Source organism: Schistocerca piceifrons, chromosome 10 (assembly GCF_021461385.2).
Source record: "Schistocerca piceifrons isolate TAMUIC-IGC-003096 chromosome 10, iqSchPice1.1, whole genome shotgun sequence".
Lineage (NCBI taxonomy): Eukaryota > Metazoa > Arthropoda > Insecta > Orthoptera > Acrididae > Schistocerca > Schistocerca piceifrons.
The window spans coordinates 90,346,711-90,370,841 of NC_060147.1; the positions used below are offsets into that span (position 1 = coordinate 90,346,711).

At 40.8% G+C, this 24,131-nt stretch overlaps 1 long non-coding RNA gene across 1 annotated transcript; it reads right to left on the reverse strand.

The window, feature by feature from the left end:
• LOC124719044 lies at positions 1–23,533 on the reverse strand. The gene is made up of 3 exons (XR_007005974.1): positions 23,444–23,533; positions 11,536–11,643; positions 1–1,833 (listed from the first exon to the last, which is right to left on the reverse strand). It is a non-coding gene; the product is annotated as an uncharacterized LOC124719044 (long non-coding RNA).
• Positions 23,534–24,131: the final 598 nt, after the last annotated feature.

A 24,131-nucleotide genomic window follows, 5' to 3' on the forward strand; every position in this document is an offset into this window, starting at 1 on the left:
CTTCAACATTGAAAGCCGTCTTTATTCCATCAGAATAACACAAATACATATACATATGGTAAATTGGTACAATGGTGTCAATTACCAAGCCGTGTCCTCCACCAAAATGGGGACTTGGGTAGCAGTGCTGGATATGTGATTCCCTGACTCCTGGGGCCCGTAACAAGAGTAGTATCTGTCTTTGTTCCCTGTCTTTCTGTTCTTCTTTAAGCTTCCTTGTTTCTTCCTTTCACATAGTATATGCATGTGGTGTTTTGCCTACCAGACGCCGACATGTGCCAGCAGCCTTTGCGCCGTCATATGTTCAAAAATCCTGCAACTGAGGCAGCAGCTCTGCAGTATCCAGGCGCTCAAGACTGCAAGCTCTCGGTGTCTGAACCCCAAGTCAAGGAAGTCCCGTGCCGACGTGGGAGACAGCGTCCGCCGCAGCTAGAACTGGCAGGGGGCATGGTCACCTCCTGGACGTCCTGTTGCAGGCCGGAGACAGCACGCCAGATGGAGGGCGTGTCGTACTAGGTCGCCTTCTGGGTGTGACACCAGTCAAACCAGAGATGGTCACAGACTACCTGGGCATCAATCACGCAGATGATGCCATCTTTCACCGCTACCACATCAGGCTTGCGTGGGTGGGGCTCCACAGAGACGCTGAAGCCACTCTGCACGAGCAAATACTTGATGATGGCATCATGCCGCTTTACCCGGGACGCATGCGTTCGGTAGCAAGCCTGAAGGACGTGGCTGCAGTCTCAACGGTTTGGCAGCCCGCACGACATCTGGCCGTCTGCCCCTGACTGCGCTGTGCGTTCATTGGGAAGGCATTGAAGCGGGCGTGGATGGCGATGGTACAGTCACGCCCAAATAGCAGCCGATGGCGACATGTAGGCGCACGGCTCGCATTTCTGCGACCTGTGTCAACGTTCTTAGGTAGTGACCCTCCCACATCAAGTGCCACTCCAGCACCACAATCTTGCACTGCACCTCGTCCAGGCCTGCACCTTCAATAGCTGACACCATCTTCCGTAACGACAGAGGGTTGGCCCCATCCAGTGGCAAGATGGAATGCCGAGACCCCCACTGGCCAACAGGAGCATGGAAGTAGCCAAGGGGAGTGTCTGCCGGAAGGCGTCCTCGACGGTGCCGGAAGGCAGCCCCGATGGTGCCGGCCATTGACTTCAGGGCACCCACATGGTTGCGGCTAAGGGCCAGCTTATGGTACAGGCCAGGGAGAAGCACACTTACGAGGGCACAGAGGCGCTGGTGTGGCTTTAGTGGAGCTCAGGAGATGACATCCAACTGCTCCTCCAGGTGGCATCGAGGGTTGAAGATCCAGCGACCTGAGGTGGTGAACCGCAGCTCCAGGTACTGGAAGCTCTTGCCCACATGTAGGGCTGGTGGTGTTTCTATTGCCATCACTAAGCCAAACACTAGGTTGTGCAAACAGTGGCACCAATGGACAGTGGACAATTGGGACGAAGTGTGACAATACGTAATGATCCCAAGTGTTGAAGGTATGCAGATGTTATTCACTGTTAGGGAATGGTCCCCTCAGTGCACTTTCGAAAACACTAAATGTGGAAGTATAGAAATATATCTGATAGAATCGTGTGCTGCATACAGCAGTGAAACAGTTAAGACAAAACAGATTTTACCAGCATTAGAAAGCACCCTGTCATAAAGCAGCTTTAGTGAGGCATTTGTTTGATGCTTTAGGTTTTCATTGCTACTCATGTGACAGCCCTGAGACATGTCCACGCCCAGTATGACGTCATCCTTCTGCCCTATGATTAAGTCAACAGGGCCGACCACGTCATTTCCCGCCATTGCCATTTGTGCCTGTGGATAAACAGAATGGCAAAGGATGTAGAACGTTTGTAACAAAATAGAAACATAAAATGATTTGTTTTGTAAAAATGTACAGGATGAAAGAATAACAACACAGCTGCATCAGGGCACTGAAATAATTTGATGCTGACAAGTGAAGAATTGGTCAAACCAGGACTAAAACAGGTTTCCCATTTTACACAAGTGGTTACCTTCACTGCTTTGGCTTTCTATGCACACTTCACAACCAACCCAAATTCCCAACTTGTTGCACACTACTTACATAGTGTCCTCCCATCCATCGTGTTCATCACTAGCAGAATTTAGCACGATTCCGTTGAGGGGTCAAATCCACACTGAAGATACAGGGTGACCTTTAACTATATGGGAAAAAAAAGTTACAAACTATGGTGTGCACGCACTTTATTCAACGTGTAAACATCACTACAGATCTTCAGTTGTAGGTTATGACATGTTTGATATGCCTGCCATCATTGGAAATGTCGCACAGATGAATACCAAAATCCTGCATGAACAGTTGAAGTGTCTGAACATTGATGCTGTTGGTGACCACCTCAATGACTGTTTCCAGCTCAGCAATGGTTTTGAGGTTATTGCTGTTTACCTTGTCTTTAATGTAGCCCCACAAAATAAAAGTTGCATGTATTCAGATCCAGAGAATATGCCAGCCAATTGAGACTAGGGCCAGTGGCCTCTCGGTACCTGAGAGCTAGAATGTGGTCCCCAAAGTCCTCCTGCAGGACATTAAACACTCTCCTGCTTCAGTGGGTTTGAGCTCCATCTTCCATGAATTGCAGGTCATCGAAATTGGTGTCACTTTGGATTATGAAGATAAAATCATCTTCCAAAACCTTAACATACCACTTGGTAGCCACCATGCCATCCAGGCATATTGCACTGATTATTCTGTGGCCGAACATTGCACACCACACAGTGACCCATTGATGGTGAAGAGACTTGTCGATCATGAAATGCAGATTCTCAGTCCCCCAAATGCACCAATTTTGCTTATTGATGAACTCAAGCAAATGAAAGTGGGCTCTGTCACTAAACCAAACTGTACTAATTCCTACCATTCCCTGCACTTTGAATGTCGTAGCGCAAACTGTTTAGAATTTATGATTATTTTATTTCATATAGTTCAATAATTGTACCCTGTATATCGTGAAATGCTGTAGAGATGTGCAGGTATTACTACCATATGTGTAACAGTAAAAATGTAAAGACATTTTTCATCAGTTTTATTATTATTTTGCACATGGTACTGAGGGTTGACAAATGCCTTTGGCACATGATGGCAATTGCAGCAGTTTCTTGAGAGAAAGCACCTGCTCGTATGTGTAGTAAGTAATCCATACATCACCACACTGCCCTCACTGCTCTGGAGGTGTGTTGGCTTTCAAGGAACAGTTATTGTGACACCAGATGCATGTTCTGAGACACAGATGATGTGCTTCAGACATCATGTATGTATGCTGGACACATGTAGGTGTTCATTTACAGTAACAATAGTGGGAATAAATAATCTGTCAAGTCAAAACTTGCACAGAAAGTTATTTACAAAATTGAGGTGTAAATAAAATGTCAGTTCAGAATTTTAAAATACTCACAAAAGTTTTGGAGAAGCATTCACACAATGGTAATACCACACTGGAAGAATTATAGGGTGTTTGCAGTAGATTGCATATACACAAATTGGTGTCTTGTCAATGAAATTTTACCAATTAAATTCCAGTACATGAAGAAGACGGGGGTAAATATTTTGAAGTAAATGGAAGAGAGAATGGTTGTTTCCAACATCATGTTCAAGATATTTGTCTCTGACTAGAGTGCCGAAATTATAAAATCTTGAGAAAATGACGAAAGGCTTCCCAGTGATGGCTGTATTAACACAAACCTTAGTCACTTTCCATGAAGGTAGCTTTTCATTAAATCAAGCCTTAAACTCTGCAGCAACAGTAAGTAATGAAAAATGCATTCTACAGAATAAAAAGAAAAGAGGTGTCTGGTCATCTTAGACATTACCTCTAAAATAAGAGGCCAGCACATTCTGGAACAGATCATATGCAATTTTATGCATGTTACTTTTAAACACACAAATCTGAAATGCCTCCTAAAATCTAAATCGACACTGACAATGCTTGTGACAAACTTCCTGACAAATATGTTGTGGATGTATGATGTTATTCTTTCAACATGCAGCACTTCATGAAAACGTGAAAGGTGAAGAAACAAGAAACTGAATGTAAAGACCATCCAACAAAGGAAAACAGGATTCCATGCAATAAATAACTTAAACAGTTTTTTTTTTTTCAGTACAGGACATGGTTACATTATCTGTAACAATCATTTTATACAAATTTTATGTATAGTTTTATTTTGCTTGTGCAAATAAAATAGATTTTTTAACTTATCCTAATGTCACATTCATTTAATTTTCTACCAAAAATAATTAAATACTTTAAGTAAGTAAGTAAGTAAGTAAGTGTTGAAGAAACCAGCAGCAAGTATAACTGAAGTATCATTAATTAAGCAAAACACTTGAGGTATTACAGTGAAACCTCTATATAATGTTTTCCTCTGTTACGTCCGCTTTTTTTCGGTCCCGACTAAAAGCCCATATAAACAATGTTAAATTTTCCTCTTTACTGCGTTTCCTCTATATTAAAATTTCCTCCCTGTAATGATCATATCTTCGGAACCCCGGTCAATTATTTACCTCTTTATAATGTTAGACTGGATGTAGACTCATCTTCTCCATTCTGTGGATTGACCATTTGCACCGGCTCAGAAAAGCCACGCTCAGTGTGCTTCATATGTCAGCGGCAGAACCCGGTCACGTGACATGTGACGCATATTCTGCTTGTGCTTTTTGGCGCCATTTCAGTCAATGCTTTGTATTTGTAACATGTTGTGTGAGCTGAGCAGCAAACAGTTTGTGTGTCTGGTGAGAGCGTGTCTTTGATATAACTTTTTTTTAAGCTGTCATCAGTAGACATGAGTGAAAAGCAGAAGATTTCTCTGGAAGAGAAGGTATCTGTTACTAAAAAAGTGGAGGCATCTCGTGGTGTGAGTCGCATGGAGCTAGCGAACCAATTTGAACTGGCCCCCTCAACACTATTATGAAAAACAGACTGTCAACAATGGAAGGGTTAGAGAATTGTGGAAATTCGAAACATATGCATTTGAAACAATCGACTTGTGATGAGATGGAGGAAGTTTCATTAACTTGGTTTCAGCAAGCACGTGCTGCAAACATTCCTATAAACGGAACTATTTTGAAGGAAAAGGCGCTTCAAATATTACTGCAGTTAGGAACGGAAAATTTTAAGGCATCCAATGGATGTGTTGATAAATTTTGACATTGTTATGGTGTTGTATACAAAGCGGAATGTGGAGAAAGTAAGAAAGTGGTTGAACCAACTGTTGTTCAGTGGATGCGGACTCTCCCTAATCTGATAGGTGGCTAGAAACTGCACGACATTTGTAACGTTGGAGAAACTGGCATGTTTTTCAATTTAATGCAGGATAAGACACTTACTTTTCGTGGGGAAAATTGCCATGGTGATAAGAAAAGCAAGGAACGTATTGCCGTTTTGTCGTGTACAAATGCCGATGGCAGTGAAAAACTGAAACCTTTGGTTATCAGGAAACCAAAAAATCCAAGGTGCTTCAAAAACATGTCCACGTTTCCATGCAAATATACACACAATGCCAAGGTATGGATGACGAGTGATACATTTTTACGTTTTCTCAGAGAATTTGACGCCAAAATGGGGAGTGCTGCAAGGAAAGTGCTGCTGTTTGTGGATAGGTGTGCAACACATCCACCAGACGAATCCTTTCTGAGAAATGTGAAAGTAATTTTCCTGCCACTCAACTGCACCAGCCATCAGCAACATTTGGGCTTGGGACTAATACACGCCATTAAGGTTAAATATAGGACAGCCCTCGTAAAAAAGGCCTTGAATTCGATGGAGCAAAGAAAACCGGGAAGCCAGCAGATCTCACAACTGAAGCTGAATATTTTACGGGCAATGAATTTAATTATGTACTCATGGACGGAAGTCAGTGCTGGAACTATGAAAAACTGTTTCACAAAAGCAGGATTCTGTGAGAACGAGGTGGCAGCTCCTGTGGAAAATGTTGCAAGTGATTTGAAAGAGTTTCAGGAATTAATAGGCAGTGATTTTGTCACTTTTGAGGACTTTGTGGCTGTGGATGACAACGTGGCAGCCATAGGAGTACGAAGTATTGAGGAGCTGACTGCAGAGAGAAGCTTGGAGAATAATAGTGGCAGTGAAAGTGACAGTGAGAAGGAAGAGGACCCTGTGCTCTCATATACTACAGCAGCTGAAGCCTTTGAAACATTCAGGAGATATATGATGGCCCACAGACTTGAAGACAGAACAGTAGTTCAACTTGCTCATTTGGAGCAAGAAATGATTGCCATTGAGTCCTGGAGAAATAGAAAACAAACAGGCTTGCTTGACTATTTTAAAAACTCATAGGTATGTGATTTTCAGATTGCATGGGTTCCTAGAGTTTCATGCACATTTAAGTTACATTTCATAATTCCATTATTAAAGCAATTTTTTTGTAACTAATTCTTTTTTAATCTGTACCATTTACGGTGTTTTTACGTAATATGTTCAGTATATTACAAATAAAATTTGGCTCATATTCTATAACTGGGTCAACTGAAGAGTGGGATACCACCTGTCAGCTTTGGACAATGATGTTATATCTTAAGAATCCGTTATAACTTTTTACAGTACAAACTGATCCATTTACTTTCATCCATCCACCTACTGGGCCCTATGTTTTAATTACAAAAAAATAATCATTTGATACATTGATCATTTGCAATGAATATAATATTACAGTGTTGTGAAAATTTTAAAGGTCATCTATGGTACCATTTGTCAAAGCTGATTAGTGGTATCCTGATCTTCAGTAATCCCCTATAATTATTATTTGGAAGCCTTCCTCTTTACAGTGTTTTCCTCTATACAGTGTTCAGAATCTGTAGTCCCTTGAAAAATGTTATATAGAGGTTTCACTGTACACGAAAAATACTGTTGTAAGAGTATAAAATTATTAAATTGACAATAAATGTAAGTACAATATAAATTAAATATTTCTGGTGCTGTTTTCCTTCCAAAGCAAAACTGACTATAACATTTAAGTTATCTCATCACTCTACCACAGAGAACATAAAAAAGGATTTTTATATGACCCAGAAGCTGAAGTGTTTAAGGTTATGCAAGCATGGGCTGTTCAGAATTAATTTTTCAGAATAAGTGCATCATATAGTTTGAATGAGGTCATGTAATAGAACTACATGACGATGGATGTTCCTTCTGCAATACCACAGGAAGAGTTGATAGGACTGTAGCCACAACTAATAGTATTCTTAAAGAATCTATTGGATCTATTTTACAGCATGTTAGTAAAGCCAGCCCTTAATTAATTCCAAAGTAATTAACAGCTTTGTCAAAATATGGTTTGCATAACTATATCTGTTAATTGTATTAGGGTAGGAAAGTTGCTACTCACCATATAGCGGGGATGCTGAGTTGTGATAGGCACAAGAAAAAGATTAACACAATTATAGTTTTTGGCCATTAAGGCCTTTGTGACACACACACACACACACACACACACACACACACACACACACACACACACACACCCCTACCTGCAGTCCCGGACAACTGAAACCACAGTGCAAGCAGCAGCACCACTGCGTGATGGGAGTGGTAACTGGGTGGGGGTAAGGAGGAGGCTGGGGGGGGGGGTTAAGTAGCGGAAAGGAGACAAATAAAAAGAAATTAAAAGACTGGGTGCGGCAGTGAAATGACGGCTGTGTAGTGCTGCAATGGGAACGGGGAGGGGGCTGGATGGGTGAGGACAGTGACTAACGAAGGTTGACGCCAGGAGAGTTACGGGAACATAGGATGCATTGCGGGGAAAGTTCCCACCTGCACAATTCAGAAAAGCTGGTGTTGGTGGGAAGGATCCATATGGCACAGGCTGTGAAGCAGTGCTCACTGAGATGAGGGATATTTTTTTGGCCACAGTTTGTTGTTGGCCATTCATGTGGGCAGACAGATTGTTGGTTGTCATGCCTGCATAAAATGCAGCACAGTGGTTGCAACTTGGCTTGGAAATCACTGGTGCTAGCCCTACCCTTGATGGGATAGGTGGTGACTGACTGGACTGGAGTAGGTGGTGGTAAGAGGATGTATGAGATAAGTCTTGCATCTAGGTCTATTATAGGGGTATGAGCCATGAGGTAAGGGATTGGAAGCAGGGGTTGAGTAAGGATGGATGAGTATACTGTGTAGGTTCGGTGAACGGTGGAATACCACTGTAGGAGGGGCAGGAAGCATAGTGGGCAGGCCATTTCCCATTTCAGGGCACAACGAGAGGTAATCGAAACCCTGGTATAGAATTTAATTCAGTTGCTCCAGTCCCAGATGGTACTGAGTTACGAGGGGAATGCTTCCCTGTGGCCAAACTATGGAGCTTTGGGAGGTGGTGGGAGACTGTAATTATCCTCACATTCTTGTACAAAAACAAATCTCCCGTGCCTTATCTTTCCATTCAGTGAAGGCTTCAGTGAGACCCTCAGTAGATTTCGAGAGGGACTGCTCGTCACTGCAAATGCGACAACCACAGGTGGCTAGGCTGTACAGAAAGGACTTCTTGGTATGGAATAGGTGGCAACTGTCTAAGTGAGGGTATTGCTGGTGGCTAGTAGGTTTGATAAGGGCAGAGGTACTGATGTAGTCATCTCTGAGGTGGAGGTCAACATCTATGAAGGTCTGTCTGACAGCAGGCGCATGTGCACGTCCCTGTCTATTCCTGAGAAAGGTCTTAATGGCCGAAAGCTGTAATTGTGTGAATCTTTTTGTTGTGCCTATCGCGACTCAGATAGAAGAAATTATTCAGATTGTGAAGGGAGACGAAAATTTAATAGTCATGGGTGACTGGAATTCGAGTGTAGGAAAAGGGAGAGAAGGGAACATAGTAGGTGAATATGGATTGGGGGACAGAAATGAAAGAGGAAGCCGCCTGGTCGAATTTTGCACAGAGCACAACATAATCATAACTAACTCTTGGTTTAAGAATCATGAAAGAAGGTTGTATACATGGAAGAACCCTGGAGATACTAAAAGGTATCAAATAGATTATATAATGGTAAGACAGAGATTTAGGAACCAGGTTTTAAATTGTAAGACATTTCCAGGGGCAGATGTGGACTCTGACCACAATCTATTGGTTATGACCTGTAGATTAAAACTGAAGAAACTGCAAAAAGGTGGGACTTTAAGGAGATGGGACCTGGATAAACTAAAAGAACCAGAGGTAGTACAGAGATTCAGGGAGAGCATAAGAGAGCAATTGACAGGAATGGGGGAAATAAATACAGTAGAAGAAGAATGGGTAGCTTTGAGAGATGAAGTAGTGAAGGCAGCAGAGGATCAAGTAGGTAAAAAGACGAGGGCTAGTAGAAATCCTTGGGTAACAGAAGAAATATTGAATTTAATTGATGAAAGGAGGAAATATAAAAATGCAGTAAGTGAAACAGGCAAAAAGGAATACAAACGTCTCAAAAATGAGATCGACAGGAAGTGCAAAATGGCTAAGCAGGGATGGCTAGAGTACAAATGTAAGGATGTAGAGGCCTATCTCACTAGGGGTAAGATAGATACCGCCTACAGGAAAATTAAAGAGACCTTTGGAGATAAGAGAACGACTTGTATGAATATCAAGAGCTCAGATGGAAACCCAGTTCTAAGCAAAGAAGGGAAAGCAGAAAGGTGGAAGGAGTATATAGAGGGTCTACACAAGGGCGATGTACTTGAGGACAATATTATGGAAATGGAAGAGGATGTAGATGAAGATGAAATGGGAGATATGATACTGCGTGAAGAGTTTGACAGAGCACTGAAAGACCTGAGTCGAAACAAGGCCCCCGGAGTAGACAATATTCCATTGGAACTACTGACGGCCGTGGGAGAGCCAGTCCTGACAAAACTCTACCATCTGGTGAGCAAGATGTATGAAACAGGCGAAATACCCACAGACTTCAAGAAGAATATAATAATTCCAATCCCAAAGAAAGCAGGTGTTGACAGATGTGAAAATTACCGAACTATCAGCTTAATAAGTCACAGCTGCAAAATACTAACACGAATTCTTTACAGACGAATGGAAAAACTAGTAGAAGCCAACCTCGGGGAAGATCAGTTTGGATTCCGTAGAAACACTGGAACACGTGAGGCAATCCTGACCTTACGACTTATCTTAGAAGAAAGATTAAGGAAAGGCAAACCTACGTTTCTAGCATTTGTAGACTTAGAGAAAGCTTTTGACAATGTTGACTGGAATACTCTCTTTCAAATTCTAAAGGTGGCAGGGGTAAAATACAGGGAGCGAAAGGCTATTTACAATTTGTACAGAAACCAGATGGCAGTTATAAGAGTCGAGGGACATGAAAGGGAAGCAGTGGTTGGGAAGGGAGTAAGACAGGGTTGTAGCCTCTCCCCGATGTTGTTCAATCTGTATATTGAGCAAGCAGTAAAGGAAACAAAAGAAAAATTCGGAGTAGGTATTAAAATTCATGGAGAAGAAATAAAAACTTTGAGGTTTGCCGATGACATTGTAATTCTGTCAGAGACAGCAAAGGACTTGCAAGAGCAGTTGAGTGGAATGGACAGTGTCTTGAAAGGAGGATATAAGATGAACATCAACAAAAGCAAAACAAGGATAATGGAATGTAGTCTAATTAAGTCGGGTGATGCTGAGGGAATTAGATTAGGAAATGAGGCACCTAAAGTAGTAAAGGAGTTTTGCTATTTGGGGAGCAAAATAACTGATGATGGTCGAAGTAGAGAGGATATAAAATGTAGGCTGGCAATGGCAAGGAAAGCGTTTCTGAAGAAGAGAAATTTGTTAACATCCAGTATTGATTTAAGTGTCAGGAAGTCATTTCTGAAAGTATTCGTATGGAGTGTAGCCATGTATGGAAGTGAAACATGGACGATAAATAGTTTGGACAAGAAGAGAATAGAAGCTTTCGAAATGTGGTGCTACAGAAGAATGCTGAAGATTAGATGGGTAGATCACATAACTAATGAGGAAGTATTGAATAGGATTGGGGAGAAGAGAAGTTTGTGGCACAACTTGACCAGAAGAAGGGATCGGTTGGTAGGACATGTTCTGAGGCATCAAGGGATCACCAATTTAGTACTGGAGGGCAGCGTGGAGGGTAAAAATCGTAGAGGGAGACCACGAGATGAATACGCTAAGCAGATTCAGAAGGATGTAGGTTGCAGTAGGTACTGGGAGATGAAAAAGCTTGCACAGGATAGAGTAGCATGGAGAGCTGCATCAAACCAGTCTCAGGACTGAAGACCACAACAACAACAACATCGCGACTCAGCATCTCCGCTATATTGTGAGTATCAACTTTGCTTCCCTAATACTGTTACATTCCAACCTGGATTTTCCATTGTTTGGAATATTTGTTAATGTCATGATTTAAACAAATAATTCGGCCTAACTCTTGTAGACAAAACTGCTAAAAATAACTCATTAAAGTAACTGAATATATCGGAAGTTAAATTTAAAGAAATTACACTTAAAAAGAAACAATTTTTCAACAATGTGTAGTTTCAGTACCTATTGTGAAGATATAAAAGGGCCTGATTTTTGGGTCCAAGACAGTCAGGTTTCTTATCTGGAACTCGGCCGTGGACTGTGTTCGTTAGAACAGCATCAGCAACGCATCTGTGAAATAAGTGTAACACAATTAGGCTGTGTGTTAAAACAATGACAGTGCCTGCTCCATACTTACCATTTCATTCGTCAAGAACTGTGTACTTTGTCGTTACGTTTTTACTGCTCATGGATGTTTGCCTGCAAACTATTAATGAGACTTACTGAAAGTTAAAACAATAGTGCACTGGCCATATATAACAGGGTGGCGCACGAAATGTGTTACCATTTTGTTTTTGAATATAAACTTTATTGTCAACACAATCTGAAAGGAACATATACTACAATGAAGAGACGTCCATGGAGATTTGTTCTAACTCAGCACATGCTCAATATGTCCACCATTTCGTTTCCTAACTTCCTTCAAACGAACACTGCAGTTAGTGATTACCCTACGGCACATGTCTTCCGTAATTTAACTGCAAGCTTGAGGAATGTGTCTTCTGAGCTCCATTAAATCACGTGGACGTTTCAGAGAAAATTTTTTCCTTTAGGTACCCCCAAAGAAAACAGTCACATGGATTGAGGTCTGGACTATTGGAGGGCCAATTTTGTCCGCCATTAAAGCGACCTGGAAACCTGAGTGCAATGATCTGTATGTCGAAATGCTCGCGTAAAAACTCCAACACAGTGTTTGCAGTATGTGGCCTTGCTCCATCATGCATGAACCACAGCGTGTTGAAGGGCAAGGCAGTAGCGAGAAGCTGTGGAATGAAGCTATTGAGAAGCATGCTCCAATAATGCTCGCTGTTCACAGTTTCTTCAAAGAAAAAGGGTCCAATAAGTTTGTGAATGGAAATTGATGCCCACGCTGTAATCCTCGGAGCATAATGTTGTCGTTCGTGGAGCACTTGTGGGTTTTAAGTGGCCCAAAAGCGTACATTTTGTTTGTTAATCACACCGTCCAAATGAAAATGCGCCTCGTCTGAAAACCAAACGTTGTTGAGAGTTTCTTCCCTATCCTCCGCCCACTGAGCAAACAATAGTCTCTCCTGCTTATGTTCTTCAGTGAGCTTCTGTGCACAGGTCATCTCGTATGGGTACATACGGTGGTCACTTTTAAGAATGCGTTGAACGGAGCGTCTGGATATTCCCAGTTGCTCTGCTGCCTTTCTACACGATTTCGCGGGACTTCTCTGTACAGCAACTCGTACCGCTTCAGTATTCTCCGGAGAACAAACAGGCTTAGGCCGAGGTCGCTTCGCTTCCAATACTGTTCCTTCCTGTACAAATTTATCGCACAACCTGTGGACGGTCTTCATGCAAGGGACCCATCGTGTGTTTAACTGTTGTCGAAAACGCCTCTGAGTCACAACAAGGTCGCTTCATGAAAAAGTAACACAATCGCCGATCGTTGCTGTGTCGTCAGTCTTCCATTGTCAGCCATTGCTGCTTACTAGTCTCCCAGTGGCAGTATCGTGAATTACACGTCATTTCGTAACTCATTTGTTTTTCCAAGCTCTGCTGGTACTGGTGTAGAGATCCCAGCGGGATATCTAATGTGCGTCGTAAATTGTGAAAGAAACAATTGGTAACACATTTCATGCGCCAACCTGTATTTATTACTGATGGTTTTGAACAGTGAAGGTGAACTAATATGAAATGCAACTATGCACTTGTCAACTACATTATTTAAAGTAGTCCGTGTTGTACTTCCACACCCTATGTTTCAGCCAGTATCACAAAGCATTACGTCAACACCGAAGACAACAAATGAAGGTGGCACACCATCAGATATGGTGTCCAGGGTGAGGGCTATTGTACTTGGGCACAATAAACTAAAATTCATGAACTTTGAACAGTGGACTCTAGAGGTTTACAATACAGTATTAAAGAAGAAGGTGTAGCATCCAATCAGCACATGGGTTTCATGGCAACAGTATAACAGCAACCAATAATGGAGTTCGTTCTATGGAAGCAGCCACTGAATACAGGAGCAGCAAATCAGCATGTGGTGGACACAACTGACTGGAAATAAACAAGACACCAGGCCAAGAGAATTGCAACTTGCCACAGCCGTGCAGATCCAAATGACAACCGCAACAGCAGTAGAAGAGTGAATGAGAATAAGGTAATTTTGTAGCAAAAGCTGTTTGTATTAAGGGATACATAATGAGTGGCCTTAATGAACAAGACAGTGTGACTGATGACACAGCTGTAGAGTTTAAGATGTTAAATGAACAGGACGACGTAAGTGGGACTGGTTCAGCAGACGATAGTGCTTATAAATCAGACATGAATGTAACTTTGAATGATGGGGACGAAAGACCTATTGCAGATGAAATGATGAAAGCGTCATCTACGTTGTATGGTGATGTGAGTGAAATAGATGAAGTAGTACTGAAGCGGATGAGATCGTTAAGGTTGAGGAGGAAGAATCTAGTTGCGAAAGTCAGCAAGAGCAAAAGTTTGTGGCAGACAGAAAAGTGGAAGCAATATAAGGTAAATTATGAGTAGTTTGAGTAATATGTGTACAAAAGAAGACATTATCAAGGTGGAAAAGAAAACTGATAGCATTAGGACTGACACGGTTAACTTACAGAATGAAGTGAAGAAAGAAATTAAAAAGGAGATTAAGATAGTTAGCTCTAATCTTTCAGAATTAAATAAGAAGGTTGAGGCAGTAGTGAAAGATTACGATGAAAAGATAAAGGAAATAGAGCACAATACTAATGAGAAATTAACCTTAATGATTAGTAAATTTGTTGAAGAGAGAAAGAAGCTTTGTGACTACTACAGTATGAGGGTGGAGGCTTCTGAAAAACAGTGTAAAGATGAAGTCAAATAAGCCAGGAAATTTCGCGCTGAAAACAGGATTAAACTCGAGAACCAAATCGATCAGATTAAAAACCATTTTGAAAAGGAGGTAGAAACCACGTGTGCAGTAGTTGTAGAGGAAAAACTGGTGAACGTAAATAAAAATGTAGATTCAAAATTGGCTGAAATAGATAAAAAGGTGGAAGAGGTACAAAATCTAAAGCATAAAGTATCTAGTGTTCCAAACGGTCCTTTATTTCTTAGTTGTAAGAAATTTAATAATTTTGAATCGTGCGGGGAAGTGCATCCACTGGATTTCATTAGGGAATTTAATGATTTGCCTGAAACATGGAATGACAGAGAAAAGGTTTGATCTAATTTTTAAAAAGAAGCTAACCATTTTAAATGCAGGCTCAGGTATCATTGAAAGAGGATGTTAGCCAGTCCTTAAATAATGGAAATGACTAAATACTATTTTCTGTCATAGCCAACATACTTGACAAGCTCAAATACCATGGCCATTAAATTAGCCCACAAGTTTCACTTTCTGAGCGGCCACATTGACTTTTTACCTGTGAAAATTTGACATCTCTGTGAAGGCCCTCATCTTCTTCTTCACTGGAATCTGGAATCGCGCAAAGTGATCAAGAGATGGCATAGAGTCCACTGCAGAAGTAACAGTGGGAGACTTGTGTCGATATCTTAATGATACAGCAACGTGCAGTTCATTGGAAGGAAACTTGTGCAAGATGCCTTACAGTGGAGTCTCTCTCCGCCTTAAGGCATCTTTCAGGGGATAAATTAAGGGCATTCAAAAAGAAATGAGCTAGAGGGTGTGAAATGAAAACTGCCGAAAAGATAGTAATGCCACTGCCCACAGAAGGTGCGGCAGACACTGTAAGAGTGCCGCACTCCCGAACTCTCCATTAGAATGACATGGGTGCAAACGCACGTGATGAGAGTGAGCACACGTCTTGACTGTCCATTGGACTCAGTCGTGCTGGAAACTGAAATGGAAGTTTCGAAAGAAAAGCATACACATGTAGTCCATTTTCTGACAGCAGAATGAGAGTGAAGGAATGTATATTGGTCAAAGAATGGGAGAAGTGTACAGACAGCACTGCACATCCTTCACAGTTCTGCCCCTCTGCTGAAGACTGGCAAGTTGTGGTTGGAGCTGATGTTGCAATGAAGGCATCCAACTGCTGGATAACGGCAACAGTAATGCGTTTCAGAATTCGCATCATAAGCCACGGGCTCCCAGTTTACCCACCCTGCTCGCGCTACTGTCGCCACTGTCCTGCAGATTTCTGTTGACACATGATCTGTCCTGTGAGGAATTTCCACGCACTACACTCCTCCTGTCATCAGCAAAAGCTCTACACCACTTTTTTTTTTCTTTTCAGCACAAGCGAGTGCGATGGACCGTAGACAAGTGCACCTGCTTGTTCTGTTGCCACACAGGGTGTGTGTGTGTGTGTGTGTGTGTGTGTGTGTGTGTGTGTGTGTGTGTGTGTGTGTGTGTGTGTTTTCTGCAGATAATGAGATCACGATCCTCTGAGCAGTTTTCATTTTACAGTCTCTGGCTCACGTTTGAAATCCACCTTACTGTGGAATGAATAGTTTATTTGGCGACTCACATGAGAATACCTATCTGTACATATACAAAACTAAGACCACCACAGTGCTTTCTGTCTGTAACTGAAAGGTAATTACAGGAAATTACTGTACAGCCTTCCAACACATATTCCACTAACAGAGAAACCTGGTCACAAGGGCACAGGAGATAGGTGTAAGACCTCTGCTGCGCCAAGCAGGCACGACCTACTGCTACTGGGAGACTAGCTACCGTCGACCTCGTGATGTGGCACATACCAGCTGTTACAGTAGTATCAGACTTGTCGGTATAGAGAGGCGTGTTGACAGAAATGCAACAAACCATCACAAAGAAAATGTATCTCATGCCTAACTGGTAGACCAGAAGAGACAACTACTCAAAGAGGTGTCAGACATGGCAGCCATTTGCACCTGTGGTTTCCAGTATTTATGATGAGAAGGGATAAAGGTGGTCAAATAAGCAGACAATCAAGGAGAGAGTGCCAAATCAGACTGAACAACTACCGTTTACTATGGAGAGCATCTTAACAGTGTGGCTAGTGTTGCCTCAGGATTAGTACAGTGAATACACCACTGTCCGGCAGACTGACTCACCTGGCAGATGAAGTGGATTACTCCCTGCACACCTTGGTCATTGGGCCAGGGCTTACCCACATGGCAGCCCAAACCCCAGCACTCAACAAAGTCCTCCGAAACACACGTTGTTTTGGTACCTGTCAGCAGGACAGCAAGAAATCAGTGTCAGGACAGCCTTCTAAGCTTTCTTTTAAGTTTCCAGGCAGGGTGAATAAAACACAGCCATAACATAATGTCTATAGTAACGTATAAAAGAAAGAAGTCATTTCGTGAAGTTCTCAACCAATTACTTCAAATTTTCACACAATAATGTAACATTCAGACACAGGCTATATGTTTTAGTACATTTAATACATAAATATTGAAGATATTAGTAGGTGATACAACAACAACAACAACAACAACAACAACAATAATAATAATAATAATAATAATAATAATAATAATAATAATAATACAGCAGAGACGCTGAGACACAGACACAAAGAAAAGACTCTCAAACTAGTAAAGTTTTGATTGAAAGGTCTTCATTGGGATCAGGCAAAAAACACGTGTGCACATGCGACCACAGTATCTGGCTGCAGAGTCCAGTTTCCGTGATAGCAACTACTCTTTTCATAATACTTTCATTATCCCATTCTGGATTTTGTGTTGTTTATATTAATATCTATTAATCATCTCAGGGCCTAGGTCCGCACATAATGGGGTGGCTAAGTACTCTACGATCTGCGTGACATAGGTGAGAAATGTGTTGTTAATAGCTGGTCACTCAGTAAGCAACGATAGAGAGCTAATTATGGCAAAAACCACATTTTGTCAATGGAGTGAGTGATTATTATGTAAAAATGTTTAGGTTTATTTATAGATGCAATCACATTCTTATGACACAGTCGCCGGTCGCGGTAGTCTTGCGGTTCTAGGCGCGCAGTCTGGAACCGTGCGACTGCTACGGTCGAATCCTGCCTCGGGCATGGATGTGTGTGATGTCTTTAGGTGCTCAGAGCCATTTGAACCATTTTTTTATGACACAGTCGTAACCGGTTTGGCCCTACAACGCATGAACCTGTGTTCATTATATGCTACCTTTAGAATCTGAAGATGGCCATTGTACGGCCGAAACTGGTTATGACGGTGTCATAAGAATGTGATTGCGTCTATAAATAAACAAAAAAATTTTTTTACGGGGAGCTGATTAGTTTGTGACATGGGAAGAAGATAGACTGCTTCAAAGTCATAGAAAGAAATGAATATTTTGAAGCTAGTCTCCTTCTCTGACAAATTTTCTGATTAACAGACTGGAGGGCAGTATAAGGAAATTGAGTAAAGGGAGTAAATGACTGAAATTTACTCAGAAATGACTACCTGAGCATCTATCAGCATAAGGCAGCTAGGACTCTGAGGAATTTCAATAGTTACCTTAGGTTCTGGTTTGATCTACTTGTGTTCCTACTTCCTTCACACATTATTAAACAGCCGTTAAAATGGTTAGAGTCTGGGCTCAGCAAATATTATTTTCCACCCACCGAACTGTGCGAAACATCTATGGGAGAACAGATGTGATTGCAATATTGTTGAAGTCAACAAGGCAGGACAGAATGTTTTTAAATTAATTTCATAAAGCTCTTAAACGCTAGTACAACCTGTCGAAGTCAGCATGCACTATATGTAAGCCCCATGTCCAAAAGTCCATAAATGCAGGACCCTCTGGATTACCCTGGACTTTGAGCTTGCTCTTTAGCTCTCTTGGGTGTCCATGAACGGCCCTAATAGCATTCATAACAACTCGTCTTTTCAGTTTTACCTTAGACTAGCATGCACCTGCCTCAAATCCAACATTCTTTTAATGCGCTTTTTCCAAAAACACTGAAGTGAGGTAGCTGCTCTAAATCTGTCACAACGCTAAACCAAAAATGTAGAAACAGATCAAACTGAGTCACTACCATGTCACAGACGGCAATAATATCCTACAGTTGCTTTGTGAAAAATGGCTCCAGTCTGAACACAATGCTGTAATTTACATTTGAATCAAAGCTGCATTTTGGAGGTAATGTCACTCTTTCTCAGAACACACTTGGTAAGAGAGAAACAAGCTGCCAATGTTCCAAGAAGATACATGATTAACAGCAGCTAGACACAAATGTATCTCTGCCTCCATCACAGCACCCTCTGTCGGCCAGCAGCCAAAAGTCCCTGCACTAGGTGCTCGATGTGATTACCTCAGGATAGGATCTAGTTGCTAGGCCACACCACAACTGTGTGATACACTCCCTGCCTGCACCAAAGCTGATGAATTAGAAATACTACTTTTCTTTACTGAAATTAACAGTTTCTCCCTACCTGCACTTCTTTCTTCCTTTTGTTTTTTATTAGCCACTTCCATCCCATCCCACCCCTCCCTGACAGGGTCCAAGGAGAGGCAATAAAATTTTCGTTACGTGCATGTAACTGAAAGTGGTTTATGATGACTAAAACCCACAGCAGCATTGGAAGTGTTAGCCCCGAGTATAGAAATGATGCAAGGAGATGCCACCTACTCCCACGGTCCCCATTCACAATCTGGCCTCCTGCATTTCACCGTTCCTGCAACGGGCTTTGGTTCATTGTTAACTAAACTAACAACCACATGCCAAACCCAAGTAAGTGCTGGTCATTGTTCTAATTACACTATTTTATTCCTACCACTAAAGAGCTATAATCACTTATTCATACACAATGCAACCAGACTGATAGGGATTCTTTGTCAACTTCAAAATATTTGGCTTGTTTTTCTCTTGTCCAGAAATGCCTTTTAAATGCTGACATCTGGTCCTGTAACTCTTTAGTGGCTGCTTTCAGTGTTGTATTTTCCACTAACTTGGGCAATCCATCAAAGTCCTTCCACTGCTTCCAGGACAGAATTTAATCTTGATTTTCATCAGTCAACCACAATGACAGGTCATGTTTGCACTTTCTGCATTTTCATGTCATACAATGCTCATTTTCTACATCACAAGTAACTCTTAAGTAGAAATAGGAAAATCTGGAACCGTATGTGAAATGCTTTCAGTTTGAAATTTAAAATTTGCATGGTATTTGCGCGCACACGCACGCGCACCGGCCTCACCAACAGTCATAATCACATACCGCTTCTGAACGTGTTCTCGTTTTTCACGTCTGCGGTCTTTAACAGATTTTTACATAATGAATACCAGGAGTAGCTCGACTGTCATCATCTTGACAAAAATACTCAACTACTTTATATCTTGTTTCAGGTGGCAAACTTTTTGAACCTTTTGAGAATATCTTAACATTTCTTTTAATGTACAGCTTTGCTTAATGTCTGGGAACATTTCTAACATCTTAATTCACTGGTATGGTTTGTTTCTGCCATATTTTTACGTTACCTTTCTCTACACAAACGTCGACTAGTTTTATCATTCTCTCTTTTTTTTAGTAGACTGCATTGATTCATCTGCAGTTGCTCTCTGTTCTTCATTCTTCTCATTTTGTCCCTTTCTCTCTCCTTTTTTAAGTGTTCTTCATGTTTCAGTGGATCTTATTTCATTTTATCCTGTAGCTTTCTCATTCTTTCTGTTGAAGTCATTATCTGGGAATGCAAGATGCATTATTTATATTTATTTTTAATGTCAGTAGATCTGTATTCATTTGAAATCGCACCACTATATAATTTTATATAGGCTACTGGTATTTCATTAGACTGGAATATCTTTAAAAATGTGTGCATATTGTCACGCCTGTGATAAATATTACTGTCACACCCATGACAACTTTATTTTATCCAGGAATGTTATTTCCAAAACTTAATAGGTTTAGGAGTTAATATATTTTCTTAACCTCACTTTCCTATAATATTTAAAATTTTGAATTATTTGTTCAAACAAGAAGCAAACTTTCTTCTTTTTTGTCATGGGTGTGAAACAGTAAGATGCTTATCATTGCATCATCTGTTTCACAGACAGCATATCAGTTCAACCAATACAATGAGGTTTTTTGGTGTTTATGGAATATAATCAACTACAACCTTTGGGATGACAATTCATAACTAAATATCTTGAATACAATAAACATATTTCAAATCATGAAATATGAATCAGATCACTAACAAAATATCAAATTTAATCATTTTGTTAGTGTATTGCCATGCCTCAATCTTTACTGTACTGATTTTCAAAAAATGACAACTTGGGTCATTTCATGTGGAAAGAGCCAGCTGCTTATACCCTGCTCTCCCGATGACTGCTAGAATAGCATTTCAACATGGTGAATGATGCCCCCCAGGCATATACATCACGTACATGAAATGATCATTATACCTTACTGCTACTTCTGTAGTGGGTACCATTACTTGCCATACATTTGAACTGACAATTATCTTTATGTACTGACGCAAAAAATTCCTTGTTTTGGTAATCAGTTCCATGGTCTTCAGATTAATTAAAGATGACATTTATTTGCTATTACTTGCTAACAGTTCTCAGATTCAAAGACTCATTTGCACACTTAGCAAACATTTCTGAAAGATCTTGAGGGATTTACTTCAAATTTTCACACAATACTCCACTGAACATTGAGAGGAAAATAGACAGAGGGAGGAGAATGTTATGCTCACACACAGAGACACACAGAAACTGAGTTTCATTTCTAGCCTATTCCATTTAATTTCCTGTTCTATGATGTAAAATGGCTACAAAAATGTCTTTTTCTGAGAGTGTAAGTAATGGATAAAGTTCTTTTTGCCACTGACAGCAACATTATAGTCACTGATAAAACACCAGTACTCGTATTCGAGAATGCAAATGAAACCCTCAAGGACGTGTACAATTGGGCAGTATGCAATAAATTCACACTCTACATAAAACACACTTTGCACTTCACAATAAAGAGAGGATGTAACTCTGTAATTTTAAGCATATATGATAAATCCATAGATCATTTGCTACACAGTGTTTTTAGTAATGGACATAGAATGTTAGCTGACATGGAGATACTGGCAAAAATGCCATTCTTGTACTGTTTCTTACAGTGCTAGCAGCAGTTCGCAACAGCCAAACTGTTTGTGGTAACATTCACTTCTTACTTACAGGAGTGCTTCTTTTCTGGTGATCAAAGGCATAAAAATATGGACACAGGCTTTAAACTGCAGAAAAAGACAATAAGAAGTATAATGGAGTAGCAGTCGGGCTCACTGTAAAGAGCTAGTTATGAAACTGGGCATCATTATTGCACCAAGTGATTACCACATACCAATCAGTGTTGCCCATCTGGGAAAATATCAATAAATGTTGCACTGACAGTTTTACACACATTAATGGAACAAGAGCAAGTTTGGAGTTCATTTACATTGGGGAAAAAACCTCAAATCAGCATTTTATATCAGGGTACAAATTTTTACAATAAATTGCCATATGAAGTGATAAAGATTACTAACAGACATTTGTTTAAAAAGTCAGCTAAAATGTTACAAAATGATTGCTTAGAGAACCCAGATTAGTGGTTAGTAACGAAAGGGGATAACTGCAGCACCTTGTCACATTTCAGTTATTGTTAACGGTACACTGCTTTCTCAAGGATCATGTGTCAAGATGTACTTTGCATGATAGTAATGTCCACTGCCCCCCCCCCCCCCCCCAAGATAGATATTAGGATATAGTTGATTGTGGAGTCCAGACTTGAGTCAAGGGACACAGCAGTATCTTCACTGTCCAGGAGTCATCAGTGGGCATCGCAGTATGACCAGCAGTGAAGAGTGGAACTATGGTTTACACAGCAGGTGACAACAAATTGTCCAGAAGTCAGCATATGGCCTCAGTGTGTGGGCAGTGAAGAAGAAATCTACATTTTATATTTAAATAACATGAAACAATTTGTGTGTAAACGAAGAAATATTATTCATTTGAGATTACTGAACAAGGCAGTGCAGCTGTTAGGGCACTGACCTAATATTCGGAAGGATGTAGTTGCTCTATTCAGCCATCCCGATTTTCGTTTTTTCATTGGTAAGGCAAATGCCAAGATGGTTCCTTAATTGAGGCCGTAGCTAATTACCTGTCCTGTCCACAAAGCATGTTATGAATGTGGTGTATATCTTGGTCCACTGATGGGCACTGTATTACTGCGACAAACTCTATATCATTTTCAGTGACTACTGTCTTCAGGAAGCTACACACTCATTCTGAAATTTGATACTGGCAGTTTCATGCCTAATTTGTTACTAGTCATAAGGCCGTGAACAAGTACACCAAATATTGTGTTGTAGATTGTTATTTATTTATTGTTTGTTATTTACCTAATTGTCTACAAAGCAGCTTATGAATAAAACGGTGGAAAATTCAATATTTTGTAAGTATAGAAGTGGCATCAATTGGTGGGCAGGCTTATTTAAGATCATAGCGACATACTTCGTACATTAAGCATTTATATAGTGCACTGCATAAATTTAAATATTCTTAAGTGGAGTAGAAGCAATGAAGCTGTAAATGTGACTTCAAATATTTTGACCCAAGCAATTTTTTCTTTATTAGCAATACCTCTGACCTGCATCTGATGGGTCCTCTACACTTTAAAATAAAAAACATCATTCAAAATGCCGGATAAGCAGCGGTCGTAGGTTGCACTTCGCAATTTTTGAATTGTTAGCATATTGTCAATAGCATTCACAGATAATTAAAAAAAGTGTATATACCAATCTATCAAGATTTGGCTTATTCTAATTATGTCAGTGAGAGCAATCTGTTAAACCAGAATATCTCAATTTTCACGGCGTATTTACAGAAACAGATTTCAAATGTCGTAATTTTGAAATCAGTATTTGTAGATCACAAATAAAACTCCAGTAATCTGATGCACTGGAAATGTAACTTACCACACCGCCACTTTCGCTTTTCGGGATGTCTTGACACACTACACAGGTACGCCCCCAAATGAAAAATTTGAAGTTAGGCTAGGTTAGTAACTGCACTTGGGAAAGAGGGAAGCGATTCTGGTTGGCTGGACGTAAGTGATTGCCATTGACCAATGCAGTGTCTCGATTGTGTTTCCAGAAGCGTGATTTACTGGCACGTGCATTCGATCCACCACTTGCATAGAGCCAGTTTTTCGGTCATGAATTACATATACAATTTATACATTTCACACGACTGCTTGCGGAAATCAATCCACAAGTGGAAACACCGTACTTGCAAGTTGACATGCCAATTCCGCGACAATTACGTAAGTTCAAAGCATTGCCGGCTGGTTGTCATGTGCTAATGTGCTACTGCACCCGGTAAATATCGCGCTAAAATTGTACCATTTCTCCTCGAACGTGAGCTGGAAATTGCACTAGAATTACGCCATTTCTCTTTGAATGTGAGCCGGAAATCGCACGAAAACTACACCATTACTCTTCGTATGTTTTATTGAAGAGAGGGCACTTCAAAACAAGTTTTCGAATGGGCGCTACCATGCAAATAAGTAGAGTGGTGCAATGACGGCCCCATCCCTTCTTTGAGTTGATCGTAGCATGATTGGCCGTTTGTTTTCGGTTGTGCATGCTCTGGTGTGACGTCATC